General features: G+C 34.1%; 1 long non-coding RNA gene across 1 annotated transcript; it reads right to left on the bottom strand.

Annotated features, from left to right (window-relative positions):
* Nucleotides 1–10,094: 10,094 nt before the first annotated feature.
* LOC143225949 (uncharacterized) lies at nt 10,095–18,311 on the bottom strand. Its single transcript, XR_013014210.1, has 3 exons — nt 18,189–18,311; nt 14,671–14,807; nt 10,095–11,345 (listed from the first exon to the last, which is right to left on the bottom strand). It is a non-coding gene; the product is annotated as an uncharacterized LOC143225949 (long non-coding RNA).
* Between the last annotated feature and the right edge of the window lie 2,660 nt (nt 18,312–20,971).

Below are 20,971 nucleotides of genomic sequence, written 5' to 3'. Positions count from 1 at the left end.
ATAGATGATACTAAATGCTGCAATTAGAAATTTTGAAATAAATTTATACTGAAATTTTATATAAAGGAAACTTAATTAATCTGATAAAATATTTACGCCAGTAATCCTTTATAACAGTTCTGAGTATTAACTAAACACTCATGTGATATCAATATTTTTATTGAAAGAAAATGTCTAAAATTGATCCTAATGTATTCTACGTCAGGATTCTAAATAAATATTTTGAATTCTACAATTTACAGACAATTATAGGCACAAACTAAGGTTTTTCCTATAAAATTTTATCTGTTGAATTTTCAAGGAAATATTAGTTTCACAATTTCTCGTTAGATGGGGGAGGGTGAATGAAAATACAGGAAAATACTGAACTTGACTGCACGTCGACTAGCGTCACTGTATTTGCACTGGACATCAGGCGGTAGCCATATTGTTTCCTCTTAAGTTATCAAGCATAATTGTAGAGCAAGTTTTTCTAAGTGATAGTTGAATGCTTTGTAATCATTTCACTTTTTTCTCAGTTTTGGTATTCTTCTTTCATACGATATTTCTAGTCACTTCACCATGTTCATTTTGATATATTACTTTTTGTTCTTATAATAACTAAGAAAATGAAATGGTTATATAAATGTTTGTTTTGGAATTTCGCACAAAGCTACTCGAGGGCTATCTGTGCTAGCCGTCCCTAATTTAGCAGTGTAAAACTAGAGGGAAGGCAGCTAGTCATCACCACCCACCGCCAACTCTTGAGCTACTCTTTTACCAACGAATAGTGGGATTGACCTTCACATTATACGTCCCCACGGCTGGGAGGGCGAGCATGTTTGGTGCGACCGGGATTCGAACCCGCGACCTTCGGATTACGAGTCGAACGCCTTAACACCCTTGGCCATGTCGGGCCCTCTTCTATGTCTGCACTAACATCAAAATCCTTAAGAAATGTCTTACCTTGTCACTCCACGTATTTCCTTAGCCATTTCATTTAACACTAAAGACAAAAAACTTTAGTTGTTCTTTTTCTTTTTTCTTTACTGTTTTGTTCAATGCATTCAATTAATTTTATGTAAAGACTGGTGCCATATTAATGTTCTAATACAACTTTCAACTGACAGATGAAAGCAAGTCTTAGCAAACTGTAGTATTTGTTGGAGTAAAATTAAATTGTCGAAGAAAGAGACTGCAAATGTTAAGGATACGGTATGAGAGTCAGTTTCTCTTTCCTATTAACAAACAGTAATCTTTTACAGATTTATAGAGAAGTATCAAGTTAATAACATTTGTAGATGTTAAATATTCTTCTTTTTTATTATTTTGCGCTATAACCTTTAATGAAACAACATTTCACTTACAGCGCTAGTTTGTTTATTGTAAAAATTGATTTTCTCCTGTCTGTGCTTAAATGGTCGACTGTTTTGTCCACCTTTTGTGGTTACAAAAATATCACTGAAAGAGTAGTTATGATCCAGAGGTACGTCGTTTTTAGCATTGTTCTGCACAGATGTTGTACTTGTATTGTCAGAATTTTTAAATTGATGTATTTTGTTATGATGTCTTCTGCAAATAAATCACAACATATAACTGAGTTCCTAAATTATTAAAGCCGTTTATATTTTTCCTTTAATAGGTACTTTGTTAAATGGAAAAGCTGTTTTATTGCTTGGCTGTGGAAAATATTATATTTCTCATTAAATATTAGTTTCTAAAGATATCCAATTGTGCCATTCAAGAAGATAATTATGGTTACATATATAGACAGATATAGCAACGAGTATTCTTGTTGTGAGTTACATGTAAATATTAATATCCTTACAAATAGCAGTAGTATTATAATCGCTTAGTGAATTTCAAGTATAATTCACTGTTTTCATAGAGATGTCACGTTCTTAAGCGCATTTAGAATATTCCACTGTATATGTATTAAATTTCAAATACACCAACAATTTTCTCTTTGTCATTTTCTTGACAGTATTATGAGCCTATGTGCATAGTTGCCGAGTTTTTATAACCTTTAGTAAGGATACTCTATTGGGTTCGGAGTCACGCATTCTTAACTTTCAATGGGAAACATTTTATAAAATAATATATTTACAACATTGACTTGATAGATCAGAGAGTAAATATCTGTTAATACATTGTGTAAGGTATCTACCGTAATAAAAAATATTATGGTTATATAATTACAGTATCTCATTTTGTCGTTGACAATATAGGCCTGTTACTAATACGTGACATCATTGATGGTGTACATTGTGTAATAATATGGCACAAATAAAGTACAAAGCTCCACTAAATACAGTAAACAGAAACCATTTACATATAAACCATAGAAACAAATAATTTTAAATATTAAAACAATAAAGAATTCCCATTTTATGTAAGTATTCACTGCTTGCAGAGAAACATTGACGTTTTCCCTAATATACTCAAAAAACACGCCACGGTGCGTTTAAGATACGAAACCAGCATTCACTTTCAAAGCAAGGAAATTCGAGAGAATTACTGTGTGATTGAGAGTATAAGAAAGATTTCAGTGATTTTATAGTAACAACTAAAATAAAATAAATGTAAATACAATGACAAAATATACAAAAATAAATCTCAACTAAACATGGGAAGTAAAATTTAAGTATGAAGGTAGTAAATAAGGAAAATATGAAAGTAAACTGTTTATAAAGGTACTTTAAGATTTTATAAATAAAAGCCACTGTACAAACAACGTTCACAACAAAATAAGCTAGCTTTTTTTTTTTTTTAAAAAAAGCTGAAAACCCATTGGTTGGCATTTATAAAGTATATTAACATGTTAAGTGAAAAAAAACATGTTTATAGCTTAGGCTTATTTATTTTAGAATTTCGAGGGCTATCTGCGCTAACCGTCCCTAAGCTGGCAGTGTAAGACCAAAAGGAAAGAAGCTAGTCATCACCATTCACCGACAACTCTTGGCCTTCTTCTTTGCCAACAGCAAATTCTTTGTGGTATGATCAGTTCTTGAAATGAAGTCGTCCAGAGGTCTTTCAGTAATTGTTTCAATACTGAGGGTCTATTGAAGATGTAAAACTGCCAAATGTTTGAGATTTTCTTGACCCATCGTTGTTCACAGATATATATATATATATTTAGTGTTCGTAGGCAAGTGAGCATCGCTCGGACTACATGTTGTTGCTGGAAATGTGTAGAATAATTTCAACAGAATCATTACTTAGGATATCTACCTTATTTCAAAAACTGTTTCTCGTCACTCAGCCATTTCAGCTTCTGCTTTATTGAACATTTACAAGAATCAAATATACCTTTGTATATGTGATGCAAATAGGTTTTGGGGTCACTAAATGAGTGCAAAGAGCTTTCTTTCTCAAATCATGTTGGTTGTTTACACATTATAGGACGTCTAAAATAGTTTAAACACAGAATTTCTACCTTTCCTACTGTTGTTTCCCAAAAGTGATCATATGACAAGTTAATGTGCATGTTGATTAGTGCCTCTTCCAACTTGGTAATTTTCTCCATAACGCTGGAAATGTTAGTGGAAAATAGGTTGAGAAAAGATGCAGTCGATATGAGAATCTACAGCACTTTGAGCAAAGTTCATTACAAGAGTTATTAACTTCGTCAAGAAAATTGCTGAGTAGTTACAGAGAGGTTGGTTGATTGTTCAGTGTTTATTGGCGCAAAGTAACTAGGCTATCTGCCTCAAACAAACTATAAAAATAAAAATAAAAGTAAAATTATTAAGATACGTAATATGCAAAAGTAATCATGTTGTAACAAAATAAAGTCCAATTTTCGAATTAAAAACCTTAATAGAGGTAAAAAGACCAATGGTTCTTAAACAATTAAAAAACAATTGAGGTGGACAGTGTCACCATCGCCAACGACACTGTTTAACGTCAAGGGTGAACACATGGTTAAAATATGTCTAAAATGGTGCCGTCACTCACGGTCGTAACTTCGGCACGACAGTAAGATGTGAGCTATTATGACTTGAGTGTCACACAGACCACACATTGGTGCATCAGGCCCAGATAAAAGATAATGATGAGTTAAAAACTGTGTCCAATTCGTAGCCTAGCCAGGACAACTTCCTCCTTCCAATCCTTACGGAAGCAAGATGGCCAAAAAGCAACATAAGGTTTGACCTGGAAAACCTTGTTATAACGTAACTCACTCCAAGGCAACTGCCAACTGGTGCAGAGATGAGTCTTGAATACAGTACAATCGTCCCTGTATAGGACAGGCATGGCCTTGATAGCAGCAGAGCAGATAGGCTTAGCTACAGTGTCACGAACTCATTCCAACGAATACCAACTTGGCAATGTGTCGAAAAAACTGAATAGAAATATATGATAAAAAGAAACTGGCCAGTTGGTTTGCAATATCGTTGAGAACAGATGAGAACAAAGGTGAAGCGATTCCAAGACCAGTAGAGAGCTAAGCAAATTGGTATAAATAGTACAGTTCCTGTACTGTATAGCTTATATGAGATCTAGGGCAAGAGAAATGTCATATAGTTCAGTAGTGAACACAAAAACTGTAGAGAAGATCCTGTGTGCAACCATCGAATCACAACAAACCATGAAAGAGCCCATAGAGTCACCTGATTTTAAACCTAGAAGGATAGTGTGAAAGAAATGCTCAGCAAAAAGAAGACAGCACTTCTAATCGGGAATATCCGCCTTCTTCAGATGGTTCGAAGAAAGATAATATTTGTGGATGGTAATAAACCATGGTTGGAATGGACTGATCAATGGAGACAGCAACGTCATCTAAGGACAGATCTAATTCAGCCAACTGCATCTGGATATGAAGGTCAAAAGTGACAGTGGCAAACCATCTGTTCTGAGAAAGCATGATCCACTAAGGAAACACAACCCCAAGTGGGATGCTGTGATAAGGAACAAAATCTTGCAGCATACAGTAAATACGTTTGCAAATGGCGGAGGTGTAAAGGAGGTTCATGAGACTAGGTGTACACATTTTGGACTGGAGAAGTACAAAAAGCACCTATGCAGAGCCTAAGTTCTTTAAAATCTTTAAAGCAGAGACCAATAGTCCAGTTTTGATCGAATGAGAGCACGATAGATTTTTAGTATAGAACATCGATCCATTTCCCAAGAAGTTAAAGAAAGGACAGGGAGGATGTTCAATGTCCTTGTACACTTGACACGTAGCAGCTTGATGTGTGGAATAAAGGTCAGCTAACTGTGAAGGACATACCCCAAGAACTTTGCCTCAGGGACCAGAGGAAGCACAACTTTTCTAAAACAGATATCAGGATGGTGGGGAGAATCCCATTGGCAGTAGAAGTGTATGCAAACGGTTTTAGAGTGAGAAAAGGTAAAACCATTTGCTGCAGTCCATTTCAGTAAATGATTGAGGGCAATCTGTAGCTGCTGCTCAATAAACCTCATGCTGGATGACTAACCCAGGATGTGGAAATTATTGACATAGAGATCATTTGCAACTGAAGGGGGAGTTACCCATTGATGGCATTAATCTTTACAATGAAAAGTGCGACACTCAAGACATAGCCCTGAGGGATTCCAACTTCCTGTAGGAAATAACGGGAAAATGTTGAACCCACACGAACTTGGAATCACTAGCCCATTAAAAATGTTTAATAAAAATGGGCAAATGGTCACGCAACCCGTATGAGTGTAGGTCTTGCAGGATGTAATACATCTATGTAGTATCATAAACCTTCCCAAGATAAAAATATAGAAATAAGATGTTGTCAAATGAGAAAGGCTTTTTAGATTGACGTTTCAAGTTGAACCAAGTGTTCTATGGTGGAATGTTGTCACTATGTGGGCGAGAAAAGGTTGTTCGATCCGAGGAAACAAAATGAGCATTAAACATCCTTTCTAAGGCCTTACAGAAACAGATGTCAATGCAATTGAACAGTAGTTTGAAGGAATCTTGGTATCCTTCCGAGGTTTAGAAAAAGGAAGGACAATAGCATTGTGTCAAGCATAAGGAATAGTATTCTTCTGCCAGATCCAGTTTAAAACAACCAGAAGAATAAAAAGAGAGGAAGGAGAGAGATGATGCAACATCTCGTAGTGAATATCATTAGGTCTGACTGATATACTGATGTACTGCCAGACAAATGGCTTACACACGATGGTAGGATGATGTTTTGAGATAGCAGTGAAAGAGGACCAATTGACTTGGTCCAGCTTCCACAATACTACACGGGTCGGGTAGCATCGACTACGGCCAGTCTCTCTCAGAATAATAAGAAAATAATCACTGCCTCTTGGGTCACTATCAACTTCCCAAGAGAAGTAAGAGAAGAGTGAAGGGGAAAAGAAAAAAGAGAGATCAATAGCAGAAAAAATGACTAGGTGCATGAAAATAAGCATATGAACCATTACTGAAGAGAGAAAGGTTATGATCCGAGAGCGTACACGCTGCAGGACGACTTCTCCAATCAATATCAACATCATTGCAGAGGAAATTATGTCCATTAAAGTCCCCCACAATTGAAAAGAGAAATTGTTACTGTTCAATGAGAACATCAAGGTTTGATTGAACATAGGTCTCTCCAAGAGACAGGTAGAGGGAACAAAAAGTGATGGTACCACCTAAGGAAACATGGATGGCTATGGCCTCCAAGGGTGTACTGAGTGACAAAGACAGGGTATGCACATGCTGATCGACCAGCAGTGCCACCTCTCCTTGCACTTCTCCATCACACAACCTGTCATTTCTGTACAAAGAAAACTGCCAAAGGATGACTGCATTGATAGATTTCAGACATGTTTTCTGTAAGGAAAACACACAGGATGGTAAGAATCAATCACCACTTTAAGGTCATCCAAATTAAAATGCAAACATCGACAGTTCCACTATATTAAAGTAACAATTTTTACCTATGTGAAGGAGAATTTGGCGGAGAGTCCTTTTGTTTTTGACCACGTCGTTTATCTTTATTAGAAGGTGTATTGGCCTCCATTAATCCTATCCTTGGTCAAATGGACAGGTCTCTGTCGGTAGATTAAAATTCTAGTGACTGATGATATGAATAAATAATTGTTCAACATTTTGGGGCAGAAGAAGATGAACCCGAGGATACTCCAGAAACTAGAGCAAAAGAAAGTGGATCTGAGGAGCCACTGGAAAAAGTGGTCAGGATAGAGATGGGTGTTGAAGTTGACTCGTCAACTCTCTTAACACTGGATGGAAACATTTCTTCATGTGGTTTAAAAATGACTCTGTTGGAGAGACGGAGAAATCTGTCTGCACTTCCACTGTTGCAGTGGAATGAAATGCACACCTCTGATGGTGGAGTTGTGGATAGTAACTTTCGAGCTTCAGGGTAGAAAATGTTGTGAACCATTTTCAAATGCTGTGCTTTTTTCTCCACCCATCTAAAACAAAATCGAAAGAAAGAGGGATTAGAGTTTCAAAATTTAACACAGAGGATCAATTTTGCACTCGTAGGCATCATGGTTTTTGCCAATGCAATGAGCACACGTCAAGGAACCATGACATGATTTCTTCGAGCTGACATTGAAACCATCTGAGAGGTTTGGAATATATGACCGTACCTTGCCACTCAGATAACCTGCCTTGATGGTAGCAGGTATATAAACATCAAAATTAGGGCATTGATCGGCATCATAAGTCCATTTTTGCTAATGGAGATACGCCTCACTGTAGAAACTCAATGGATGGAGAAACTAGCAAGGATTTCTGACTTAGGGGTGATCTTCAAATCCCTCTCAACAATAACTCCTCGTGACAAATTCAAAGTAGCATGGGGAGTAACCTAAATGGGTATATCCCCAATGCCCTTCGAATGCAAGCTGAATTTATTCTGTTTTGGAGTAGATTTTTCCATTACGTTGTCCCCAGAACGTAGATTGTTGACTAACTTAGGAGAGCCAGCAAACACTTCGTATCTCTTCTAAATAAGACATGGAGACATTTACCCTAAAAATTTGTCTGCTAAATAATGTAATATCAGAAATTGAGGTAGAGGTGTTAAAGAAGTTGAAGATTGCTCTTAAGAATATTTAAGACATGGTCGTTTACCTATGGCCTGTTTTTGTTATTTTATTTTTATTTTGAGTTAGGGTATCCATCATAAAGAAAGAATATTTTGGTGCTCACTGATCCCATCCACCATGGAGAACATGCCAAACTAAGACATTACAATAACACCAGGGTTTCGTGAGCACTGTATCCAAACACAAGTATCAGCCACAATGCCCATAACACCTGTTGAGAACGTTCAACACTGGTACTCGGTTGACTCTAGCGCAAGTGGACCAACTGATTGGCTTGGGGTGGGCCAACCCAAGGCCTCCCGTCTACAGGAATTCAAGTCCAAAGTGTTCTGTTAGGGTTATACTCCTCAATCACCAGGATTCTTTCCTTTCCTTCACGGGTCGTCACGCTCAGCAAACACATGGGTGGATGTTTAAATCCCAGAGGAAGTAAACTGAAAGAACAGAACTATATCTGGAAGATCCCCTCACCTCGTATAGGAAAACACATTGAGAGGAGTTACAGACAGACGATTTGATATTGCTGATACTCAGAGTCAAACTTGTCTGACAATTAGAAAACCACTGAATTTTGCCATACATTTTGGAAATTCCCTTGATGGCATTAATGAGATCCTTCATCATTGAAAATCAATCACTATATTCTGAAATATATTGTAAAGTACTCCAAGCAGTGATAATAAGGAAACTGACAGCACAATATACAAATCCTGCTCCAGGTTCTTGTTCTTTTTTCGGTCCTGCAGCAAAGTAAATTTGCAAAATACGATACTGACCCCGTCATAACACTGCTCGTGACAATCAGAAAGATGCACTTCAAATCCGATCAGCACATCTTCCTCAATTTTGAAAACAAAAGCAGCAACGGTTGTGCCAGTTTGGTAAAAACCCATAAACACTTTGTGAGTTTCCCAGCCTCCATAAGAAAAGAATCTTAAAGAAAAATTAGTTGTTATTTTCTATTTTTACCCCTCACATTGACGTAATACTTCATGGCCTTAATGTTTTCTAATATTATTTTATTTCTTTTATTTATTTAACATCATCATATCACAGTCATCTGTGTTCTGTACGATTAAGCTGTTGTCTTAATTTCTTCCTTCAGAACTGAATCACTGTGCTTGTGCTCATGCTGTTCTAGTTCTAGATAAGTTAGACAATAAGTGCTCGTGTTAATTTTACAGCACATTTCTCGCTGATTGACATGTTTTCTTATAATCGGCAGATATTAACACAGAAATTTGATGTTGCAAAGACATACATTATTAGAGCTTCGTTGTGAAAGGTTAATTTTTCGTGTAATGTAAAACCCATAGTATGTGTCTGCAGTCTTGGAATACAAATATAATAAAAGTTGTTCAGCTTATGCAGAAAATATTACCATTATTTATCTGAACAAAAAAACTTATTCTGGTTCGTTATTGCATTTCAACTATATAAACTTAATTACCACTTTCGAATGTTCTTTTTATTATTCTGCATATTGAAATAAAAGACTTTTCTGTTGTGTTTCTTTGGTTTGCAAAGAAGATTTGACTTTTGATTTTGTCTGTTTGGCTTTTTCGCCTTTTCTTTTCGTCTCTGTGTTGTGATTAACATTTTATCCAATTTTTATTGAGCATTGGGAAATTTAGAATCAATTAACGGATGGATGGATAACACTATGCAACAAAATTTTTACTTTTTCTTGTTCCTGGGCAGAAAGTGTTATTTCCCAATTGCTTATACGTAAGGTAATTGTAAAAGACCTATTTTTTTCATCAAACTTTGCATTTGTGAACTGGGTGATGAAATTTTCAAATTTACCCATTTTCCAGAACATTCCAGGTAGATTCAGTGTTGAGTAGTTGATAGAAAATTTTCTAGAACTCACAAGAATTTTCTAGAATGTTCTAGAACTTACGAGAATGTTCAAGAATCTTTTAGAATTTTCTAGAACTTTTCATAGTAATATATATACAGGGGCTCACCACTCACCACTTTAGTTTAGTTCTAACTCCCTAAGAGAACATATAGACCTATCTGATGTTATCAGAGATGGCATCAAGAAGCTGCAAGCATTCTTCAGACGCATTCTGCTATGTATGTGACCAATTTATCAAGACAAGAGCTAAAAAGTACCATGTAACAGCATCTGCTAAAATGTGTGAAGCCTACAAGGCATATTTTGGCATGCCTGTCGGGGATAAAGACAAATTCTGAGCACCTCATTTTACCTGCAAGCACTGCAAGAAAACTCTAGAAGGTAAGATAGACAGTGTTTGCTTGCTTTAATAGTAGGATTTTATATTATACAAATTTTAGACCTTTTAAAATTTAAATATCATTTTTTTAAGTTTCCAGTAGCATAAAAAATATCACATAAAATATTTTACATGAACCTCTTACACATTAGTTGTAGATGAAATAAATTTATTCTTCATAATAACAATTTTATTTTGATCTTTTGCAGGATGGTACAAAGGGGAAAGGAGAGACATGAAGTTCGCTATTTCAAGAATTTGGCGTGAACCCACTGACCACTCAAGCAATTGCTACCTCTGCATGGTGGACCCTTCCAAACGTCGGGCTGGCAATAATGCATCTGCTATCATGTATCCATCATCCATCGTCTCAGTGCCACACTGCCATGAGTTCCCTGTACCCACTCCGCCAGAGAGAAAGCAGCAAATCAGAAGAGGAGGTAGATGTTGAAGATCAGATTACAATTTCAGAGGGGCAGCTGGTGTGAGAAACCCATGCTACCCCAACCAAAGAGACCTCAATGACTTGATCAGAGATCTTGGTCTAACAAAGTCGGATGCCGAGACTATATTTGGGGGCTAATACGTGAAAGTGATTTACATTACAGTCGCAAATCTCGAAAACTACTCATTTCTAAACATTTTTATATAACTTTAGAATAAATACATGTAAATCTTGATTCATATGCTGTTTTATTCAGATATTATTTAAGTGAAAATGTGCAAATTTGCTTCTTTTTACGTAGAAAATAGGTTAATTTTTAAATTTCATTATCCAGGTCACAAAAGCAAAGTTTGAAGGGAATAATGGTTATTTTATGTACTTTTACAACATAAGCAATTAAGAAATAACACATACTATCCAGGATCAAAATTTGTGTTACATGGTGTAATCAAATAGTGCATCTATAGCTTGCAACGAAATTTTGGGATCAATTAAGTAACGTTTCTGTCGTAAGGTATTAAGTTAGTTGTATCTAACTTGTTGCTGGTATCAAATCAATTCTTATTGATTTACTTTCAGAGAAAAAACATGTATGAAAGGATGATCTTGACTGTGAAACGACACAGCTCGTCTGCTGTTACAATACCCTGCAATACATTAAAAAATCATATTGCTTGGATAGATAATGTAGTCATAAAAACACTATAGTCTTAATGCATATATCTTATGAAAAGTATAAGCGATTATAATCGCGATTCACCTTATGAGAAAAAGCGTTTATATAATAACAATATCGGAAGTGATTAATTAGAATTTTAATAGACAGTATGTACTGATCATCTCAATCGTTAACATTTGAACAAACAATACCAAACTTAGTATTGTACGAACTTATTTATTTAACATGATATTTTTTAATAGATTACAAGAAATATATCAAATGGACCACAGTTCAGCGTAGGTGTGTATTTCTTTTCTTTTTACCAGTAAAAACCAGTTTTAAGCTTTTGGTATCGAAATTACATGCTAATAGATACTATTTACAGTTGTGAAAAGTGCTCATTGCGTTGTCTAGAAAGTGTACATTTTCTCTGCTATCTCAGAATGAAACTTCTCTTAAAGACACTTAACCTGATATTCATTGGAAACAGAAATGAAGTTCCTTACACGCCAGATCGCCATTTGTGTACTTTGTAGTTTCTTTCTGTTTTATCTTTAGTTTGATTTGTAGTTTTTATCGAATGGACGGTGTCTGTTACACTAATAATATAGTGGATCCTTCTTTTCCTGTAAATTCACAAGCAATTCACATATGGTATTCGTACATAATAAGATTTTATAGAAGGTCTTTTCATTTTTTTTAGCTATTTCTAGGAAATCAAAATTAGGGTTTAGTTAATAATCTGGTATTCGAACAATAAGAATCCTATTTCTCTTTTGAATGTTGGTATCAATTCTGTAAGAAAAGTGAGAGCATAAAGTCACGAAACAATAGAATATTGTAGTCACAATATTGTTTAAGTTTCTTCTTTCATTTACGTGGTCAAGCTTTTGACACTCGGACATTACTGATAAACTTAATAATTAGCAGAGAGAGAAAACAACGTCATCATTAAATACAAAACTTTTAATATATTTAAATATAGTTATCATAAACATTAGTTACTATTATCACGTAGTCACATTTTGTTCTTAGATAAGTTTCTTTTTTTTTTCTAGCAAAATTCACAACAAGCCAATCACACTCCATTATTTTCTATCCAACACAGAAGTGTACTGTGCGATTGAAAGAGTACATATTTTAGTAACGAGATATCATTGTACGCTTCAGATTTTTTTATGATTTTTGATAGATAAAATTGGGCATAGAGTTCATTATCAAGTCACTTTATATTATAAACCTAAAAATTAAAATATTTTAACGTTGATCTAACAACTTTGCAGATGTTACAAATGGGCATATGTGACAATAATTATGTAACATCTAATGTGATAATAAATACTGAAGGATATAGTAAAATTCAGAAGTACAAGATGTATAGTCAGCTAGAGCTCTGAGCTGTGGGGTAGATTAGTGAGATGTCTGTTTACAATACTAACCAGTAAATTGAACTTGTAACTAAATAAGATGAATAAATGGCTAGTGAGATTTGTGTTTATACACTATCTCTTAATATGAGCATGTTACTAAATAAAATTGTAGTGCATTGACGTCATCGAGAATTTTGGGTAACAGTTGACTTTGTTTGTTTGTTTTGGAATTTCGCACAAAGCTACACGAGGGCTATCTGTGCTAGCCGTCCCTAATTTAGCAGTGTAAGACTAGAGGGAAGGCAGCTAGTCATCACCATCCACCGCCAACAGTTGACAACAAGCATTCAAGAAAACAATATTAAAATGTATTTAAAGGTTGATAAAAAATTTTAACATTTAGAAACGTCTAAAATTAATCGTCTATAAGGAAAAACAATAATACAATAACATTTATTTTTAAAAATAACATTAATAACCATATGCATAATAAAACAAGGAACATCTTTTACTCTAACTTGTTGTTCATATTATATACTGAAAGTCACTATTTAAATTACAGTCAAACTAAAATACGAAAAAAACCTTTAAAACAAACGTTTCAATATAATCCAAAACTCTTTGAAAATCACATAACAAGTGAATCTTTGAATATAAAATAGACCTTCCACAAAATTAAAGCACACAATAAAATAGCCCAGCTTATGTACCTAAAAATAATCAAATGTACGTATCTACATGCCTACCTACACACAGGGGATCTTTTAAATTAAATCTTTACTTAAAATAGAATAATATAATCCTGAATGTACAAATCATTTGAAATAGAATCAGATCTGATGAGAAACATATTAGGTGTGAAGTAAAGGTGCGCCCAAAAAAAACTGACTTTAAGGATTGTTTGTTTATTTGTTTTGGAATTTCGCGTAAAGCTGCTCAAGGACTATCTGCGCTAGCCGTCCCTAATTTAGCAGTTTTAGACTAGAGGGAAGGCAGCTAGTCATCACCACCCACCGTCAACTCTTAGGCTACTCTTTTATCAGAGAATAGTGGGATTGATCGTTACATTATAACGCCTCCACAGCTGAAAGGGCCAGAATGTTTGGTGCGACGAGGATTTGAACCCGCGATTCTCAGATTACGATTCGAACGTCTTAACCACCTGGCCGTGCCGGGCCTGACTTTAAGGAATGAATCCAAACCTGGTAACATTTATAGTAATGATAATAATTTGACAGTAAATATTCGATAGTTAGTCAGTTTGGACGTGTTTTTGTTCAAATTTAGGACACGATGGTGGGAAAAACAAAACACGTGGTCTAACTAATGTATGAATATTTACTGTGAAGTTTTGATTAATGCTATGGGTGTAGCTGCCAGGTTTGGGTTCATTCCTTTAAGTCGCACACTGTGACATTAGCTTTAGGATTGCAACGCTATTATTTTGAACAGACCCATACTTTATAGAACCAACTAGGTTCTTTAAAATACATGGTGGTAGTTTTCTTCTGTAAAACAATGGTAATAACTTCCTTTATAGTAACGTCATGGAATCTGGATTAATAACTCCTTGTCATTACCTGTATGTATTTGATACAGCCATATCAAGCATCATTATTTACGCAAATTGCTTAAGCTAATATCACGTGACAATAAATTCTCTTTAATTAGGTGAATTTCATAAAATAGTAAGTTTTAGCTTGAGAGCTGACAATGAATAATGAATAATAATTGTTGACTATATGATTATTTTGAAAACGTATCTAAAAACTGCTGATATAGTTTGTTCGGCCTAACCAATACTTCCATATTTGCATGTAACTTCAACGTATAGCTTTATTTCTCTAAATCAGTTGTCTTTAATCCGAATGACAAAATCTAAAAATGGTCCACTTTTACTCTTAGGTGAAACTGTATTGAAAATATTAGACCTGTTCTCACACGGCTATCACTCCTGTTCATAAAACACAGTGTCTCCTGCAGGTTGTTTTGTCTCTAGACAAACTACTGTGTGTCTTGATGCACACTCAGTACTTTTAGCCATAAGGCAAGAAACGAAACCCACGTTGGAACTGATACTAAAAAAATATACATATATATATCTAACAAGAAAGCAATACTTTTTAATAAGATATGTATATATTCATGTACACGAAATACATATTAAAAACGAAATACTAAATATAAAAGTATAAACATGTACGTGTATAAAAACTAAGTAAAAGAATCATTAATATATATGATATATCAATTTGAAATATATCCATATATAGAGAAATGAATAATAGATTGGACTTGATATTTGTTTTTAGCACCTTAAACAGCTTTTGTGCTGAATAGTTAACAAAAATAAATTATTAGCATCCGTTTTTCGAATCTTAGGGAAATACAATACAACTAAAGTCTACCATATACATAAACAAACTTTTTATTTACAGTTATATGTACAATACATTTATTTAGCAGGTTGTTTTTACTGACTATTGGGGTCAAAAGTTTTGTTTGTAGTTAAGCACAAACGTACCTAATAGATTATCTGTACACTGCCTGCCACGAGTATCGAAACCCAGTTCATAACGGTTTAAGTCGGCAGACAAACCATTTGTTAGTGGAGAACTGGAGTCCAAATGATTGACTTCTGACATATTGCCATAATTTAGATAAAATATTAAAAATTTTAAGACAATTCTGACCATTGTACTTTATAACGAACAAGTTGTTCTAACTGCCCCAAGTTTTAATGTCACTGTGTGTTGCGAATGGGCGAGAGTTTCTGAGAAATTTTTTGGTATTTAACAATTAAAATTTAGGATGCAGTACTATGAGCTACAATGTGTAGATGTATTATTCTTTGCCAACATAGCACCACTACATTACATCGTGTTTAATGTATTATGTATGATTTTGTTACTTATATAATTATACTAATTCTATAAACTCTTTTAGCAGTTTGTACTTATTTTATTTGTCGTGGATCTGTGTTATTACTTTTTAAATGTATTTGTAGACGTTAGATGTCAGGCTGGGATACACAAGACCTTATTCACAGCTGCAAACAGTGTATATAATAGTTCGGTATAATCGCTCATAAGATGGTGCTCAGAAAGAGAGGTATGAGATATAGATATATCTTATAGACAGTAAATTATTTAAATAAATGAGACACGCTAGGTTTTCTTATAACAATATATTAGGAACCTACTAAAGCAGATTTAATTAACAGTGAATTGCAATGCGATTGTGTGTGAAATATACAAACTGTACAATAATTTATGTTTAAGTCGTCTGTCTCGCGTCTGGTCTGTGACGTTTTACTGAAAAATGTTTTATTGCGTACTTTTTTCCTTTTGTTAGATCGAACTTTCGAAGCTTCAGGAGCAATATGGAGCTGAATATTTCAACCTCCGAACATAAATATATGTCTTTATAGCTTGGAACATTAAACACTGAGAGCTTCCCAAAACAATCGTGTGTTGAACGAATACAAAAATCAAAATTTGAGTTCAAAATCTGAGTTAGTGTTGGTGTGTTTCCTGGAGGTATACACTCTTCATCTTAATTTTCCTGAATTATGATAAATTTGTTTGTTTATTTAGAATTAAGCACAAAGCTATACAGCGGGCTATCTGTGCTCTGCTCCTCACGGATATCGAAACCCGGTTTTCGCGGTGCAAGTCTTCAGACATACTACTGGGGCGAATTATACTAGCATTAATTCTGAATTATGAAATATGCTTATTGGGCATTTTGTCTGTATATTATATTTATGGTTTTAGTTGTTATTTCAGTAAATACTCACTTGATTTTTCAGGGTATTAATAATATTTATTTTAAGGTTTTTCTTATATTCCATATCCGACCTTTTCAGCATAACTACAAGAAAACGCAAGTACTAGATTTTTAATAGTTGAGCGAAAAGTTAAAATTTTTCACATTCAGATATCTTAGGAAACGATAATTTAAGAAGTCATTCCATTTTCATTCATAATAACGTTTAGTATTGTCTGCAACACTTTCTTCTGCAAAGGTTCTGCAAAGCGGCACAGCGGTATGTCTGCAAACTCACACCGTCAAAACCGAGTTTCAATACCTCCGATGGGCAGAGCACAAATAGTCCTTTGTGTAGTTTTGTGGTTAATTCCAAACAAACAAATTAATCTAGTTTTCTATTTCAATTGACTTTAGCAAAAATAAATATGCAAACATTTTAAAACTTATAGTTTTTACATGTCTTATACTGTAATTAAGTTTCATTATTTTGATTAAAGGTATATCATTTTATGAAATATATTCTTTGTTGATGAACAATTGAAGTTCTCTATTCAAGAATGTGCATGACTAGCGTAAAGTATGGTGCATGAAATTTTGTTTTTATAGTTGTATCATTTTAATTATCATATAGGTCAGCTTGTTATGAATTTTATCGTTGATAAAGGTCGTAATTTAAAACAATATATGGAAGATTATGAAGCTAACATCCTTGGTTATTTTGGCAATGATAGATATAGTTATTATGAAATAAGTAGTAAAATAAAAACATTCTTTCTGTGATTTCTTGGAGTGAGTTATGCTGAATGTCTTGTAGACTGTAACTGCGGAATTATCTATTATCTTCTTAAGGAAGCTTAGAAATATCGAGCTGTCGTGTCTTCTGGTAGGTAGAGCTAATTGCCACGCTGAATAGGAAACTGATCAGAGATTACGTTAATAGTATCTTAAAGTTGTTTTTTTTTTTTTTTACATTTATGTACTTGTTTTGGAAAAGAATGATATACAAAACAGAACTTTCATAGGCATTCAACCTATTAATTCTACATGGAAACCTGATATTCTTAAATGATGTAACTTACTTCATACCGAAATGACTTTTAATCAGAAATGGTTACATATACATATATAATTGTATATATACATGTATACACACACACATATATATACACAGGGTGTCTCAGAAGTTTTGATCCATAGGGAAAACAGAGATTATATTCTTAAAGTTAAACAAACACATTTCTAATGTCAGTTGTACCTATTTCAGGAAATAAAATACGTTGATGGAATACACAACAATAATTGCTATATGTATGACTGTTAATGACATGAAATTTGAATAATAAATCAATTAATAATAAATTGGGTCGAGGTTTCTGAGACACCCTGTATATGTGTATAGATAGTTTTATTACGTTCGAAGCATTTGTTTTATTGTACAGTATTAGCCAAAATGTTTGTATTTTCTGTAACAAATAAGATTATTTGTTGCAATAAAAAGATGCAATAAAAATACATTTAGTGTTGTTAAACTGATAAATGCATGTTATATTAAACATTTACCAATGTGATTTGAATATTAAAACAGGTTCTATGAACGTCATGAATGATTTATCATAAGAGTAAATAATTTTCAGACGCCTATCAAAAGATGTTTCATTCAGCGTTTGATCTATCACAACAAAACTTACCATAATCTTACCATGAGCTTTAACAAGTCGGAAACAGGACTCATCTGAAACGATGATTTGTCGCCAGTGTCTCAGCTGTAAGTTCGCATGTTGTCTTGTTCAAGTAACATGGTGACGGCAGTGAATTCTGGTTAATATCGGTTTGCAAGTAACCTTTCTTGCAAAATAACCTTGTTTAGTCAGTTTGCTATTCACTCTTCTTACGAATTCTCTGAAATAAACGTGTTTGTGTCATTCCTGTCGTAAGGTGTTGCAAGACGTTGAAGTGTTAACCTGATGAAAACAAGATGATCTTGTGTTGTAGTTTTTCGGTATCTATCAGTAAACATTCCTGGAACAATGTTTAGTGCAATCCGAAGACATTTCATGACTCTGGATGCAGTACACTTGGGGTACCTGCTGTTATGGCAATGTTGCAGTACACTTGGGGTACCTGCTGTTATGGCAATGTTGCAGTACACTTGGGGTACCTGCTGTTATGGCAATGTCAGTTTGCTTAATACCACTTCTGGAAAGTCGATCAATTTGATGCCCTGTAACTTTTGGCATGACTCTACAAAAAGTACAAAGAAATTTTCTTAACAAAACTTTGGTCTGTTTGGAAAAATATGTTACCGAAAGCACATCATTTTACACAGAACAGGCATGTCAATGTGTTTCGACTAACAAAATTTCAAAAGAACTTATACAGACCAGAATAACAACTCGTACGTGTTTGTTTAATCATACGCTACCTTCTCGGGCATTTACTCAACAACTACTCTACGTACGTGGACAATAACATCAATATAGAACAGTATGGAAACATTTGGGCAAGACTGTATTCCACCATTTATGTGCACATGTAATATACACAACATTCATCAACATATCGCTTAGTATTACGCGAAAGAACAAATGCAGTAGTTACATAAAAGAGCGGTCATTAAGAAGTTCAAAACACTGAGATTGATTCACTGTGTTGGTTTAAATTAAAGTATATTCTGTTATATTTATCTGGAGTATAAAAGTAATTTTTTCTTTAAGTTTTATCAAAGCTTGTAAATCCATCCAATATGCACTACATGTTTAATGATTAAAGTAAATTAATATACTCGACCTTTGTTTACCTTTTTTCATTGCTCCTCAGTGTATGTCTGCGGACTCACATCGCTACAAACTGGGTTTCGATACCCATGGTAGACAGAACAAGGATAGCCCATTGTGTAACTTTGTGCTTAATTCCAAACAAACAAACAAACAAACAAATCCTCTCCGGAAGAAGTGAACTTTTAATGGTGTGAGGGTAGCCAAAGTACGAAATCGTTTAGGAGGACAACCGAACTAATTAACTTAAGCATGGTGGGTGACAATATTAACTCAGAATTGATTTGCTCATCGTGGACCTGGATCGTTGATAAAATATTCAGTTCTAGACCGGATATCAGAATTAGTATTGTTTGAAAGTTTGTGGAACCATTGTATATAAACTATCATTTGCAATAGCTGTTAGTAATAACCATTATTGTAAATTGTATTGTGTTTTTGTGTTTATATATATTAAAATATATTTGTGTTAAAAAAAAGAAATTGTGTTTATCAATCATGTTGGTAAATAACATAAAGTTAATACTTATTAACATGTAGTTAACTACTAAGCTCAAATTCAAATTTCCGGAAATTTAAGACAGTAATACGTAATGTGCATGACGTAAAAATAATAGTACGTAACACTATACAAAAGGTATTTAAGTTTTTCAACAAAAACACCAACGTTTAACCCTGAATTTTAATAGTAAGGATAATATTTTGCTTTGCAGCAAAATTACATAAGTTAGTTCGTGGTAAGCCATAATTGGTTTAATATTCGTGATAAAGGTGTTGTCCCCCCCCCCTTCAAGTGGCACTGTGGTCTTTCTGCGGATGTAGAACACAAGAAACCGGTTTTCTGTCTCCGTGGAAGGCAGCGCAGACATAGCCCAACGTGCAGTTTTGTGCTTCACTACAAACAAATTCAAACAAAAAAGATAAATATAAGGCAAGTTTTAAAACCTCCAGTTATCTCATAAAATAACACGAAAACATAATATTTATAGGTAATTTCTTTTTGATGTATAATACAATTTGCAAGAATACAGATGTATTTCGTGAAAGCAAAAGCTTTCATAATTAATAATAAAGTTATCTTCTCGGAAATTTAAGGAGTTACGTTTGATATGGTATTAACAGAGGCAGTCCATCTGAAATAAGGTATATGTGAAGGTGGTAACTTTTGGTATAAACTAAGTCAGTGTTTGGTAAACTGTTATTGTTGTTGTTTTCTTTCACATCAAAATTCAATCCACCTGAATATTTAAAAAGATAATGGTTCTTTGATAACCCATTACTAAATTAATGATTTGGTGAATATATCGCAAAGCTGTTGTTAAAATACCTTTCAATTTTTAATAATAAAATGATTTTATTAGTTATTAATTACGGTAAATGACAAGTTGGTCAATTTATTTTCGTTGAACATTAATGCTCAACGTTTTCATAAAATGCTAGACTTCTTTTATATATGCCACAATTGAGGTAATCTATTTGGCAAAATAGTGGTACATGCGAGGGCAACTGTAACCTCCAATGCGTTATACCTTGGATTATACTTGGATAGTGATGATTTTATAAGCCAGAAGATGGATTGGCTTTCGAATATTCGTTAACACAAACCAGCAAATCTATTAAGAACTCGACTAGCTGGAATACCCCTTTCCTGGATGGAAGTTAAGGAAATTCGTGATTAATAAAAGGTTATCTTAGAA

The sequence above is a fragment of the Tachypleus tridentatus genome, chromosome 1 (genome assembly GCF_004210375.1).
Source record: "Tachypleus tridentatus isolate NWPU-2018 chromosome 1, ASM421037v1, whole genome shotgun sequence".
Classification (NCBI taxonomy): domain Eukaryota; kingdom Metazoa; phylum Arthropoda; class Merostomata; order Xiphosura; family Limulidae; genus Tachypleus; species Tachypleus tridentatus.
The sequence above is the reverse complement of the archived record's forward strand: the minus strand, read 5'-3'. Positions and strand labels throughout refer to the sequence as shown.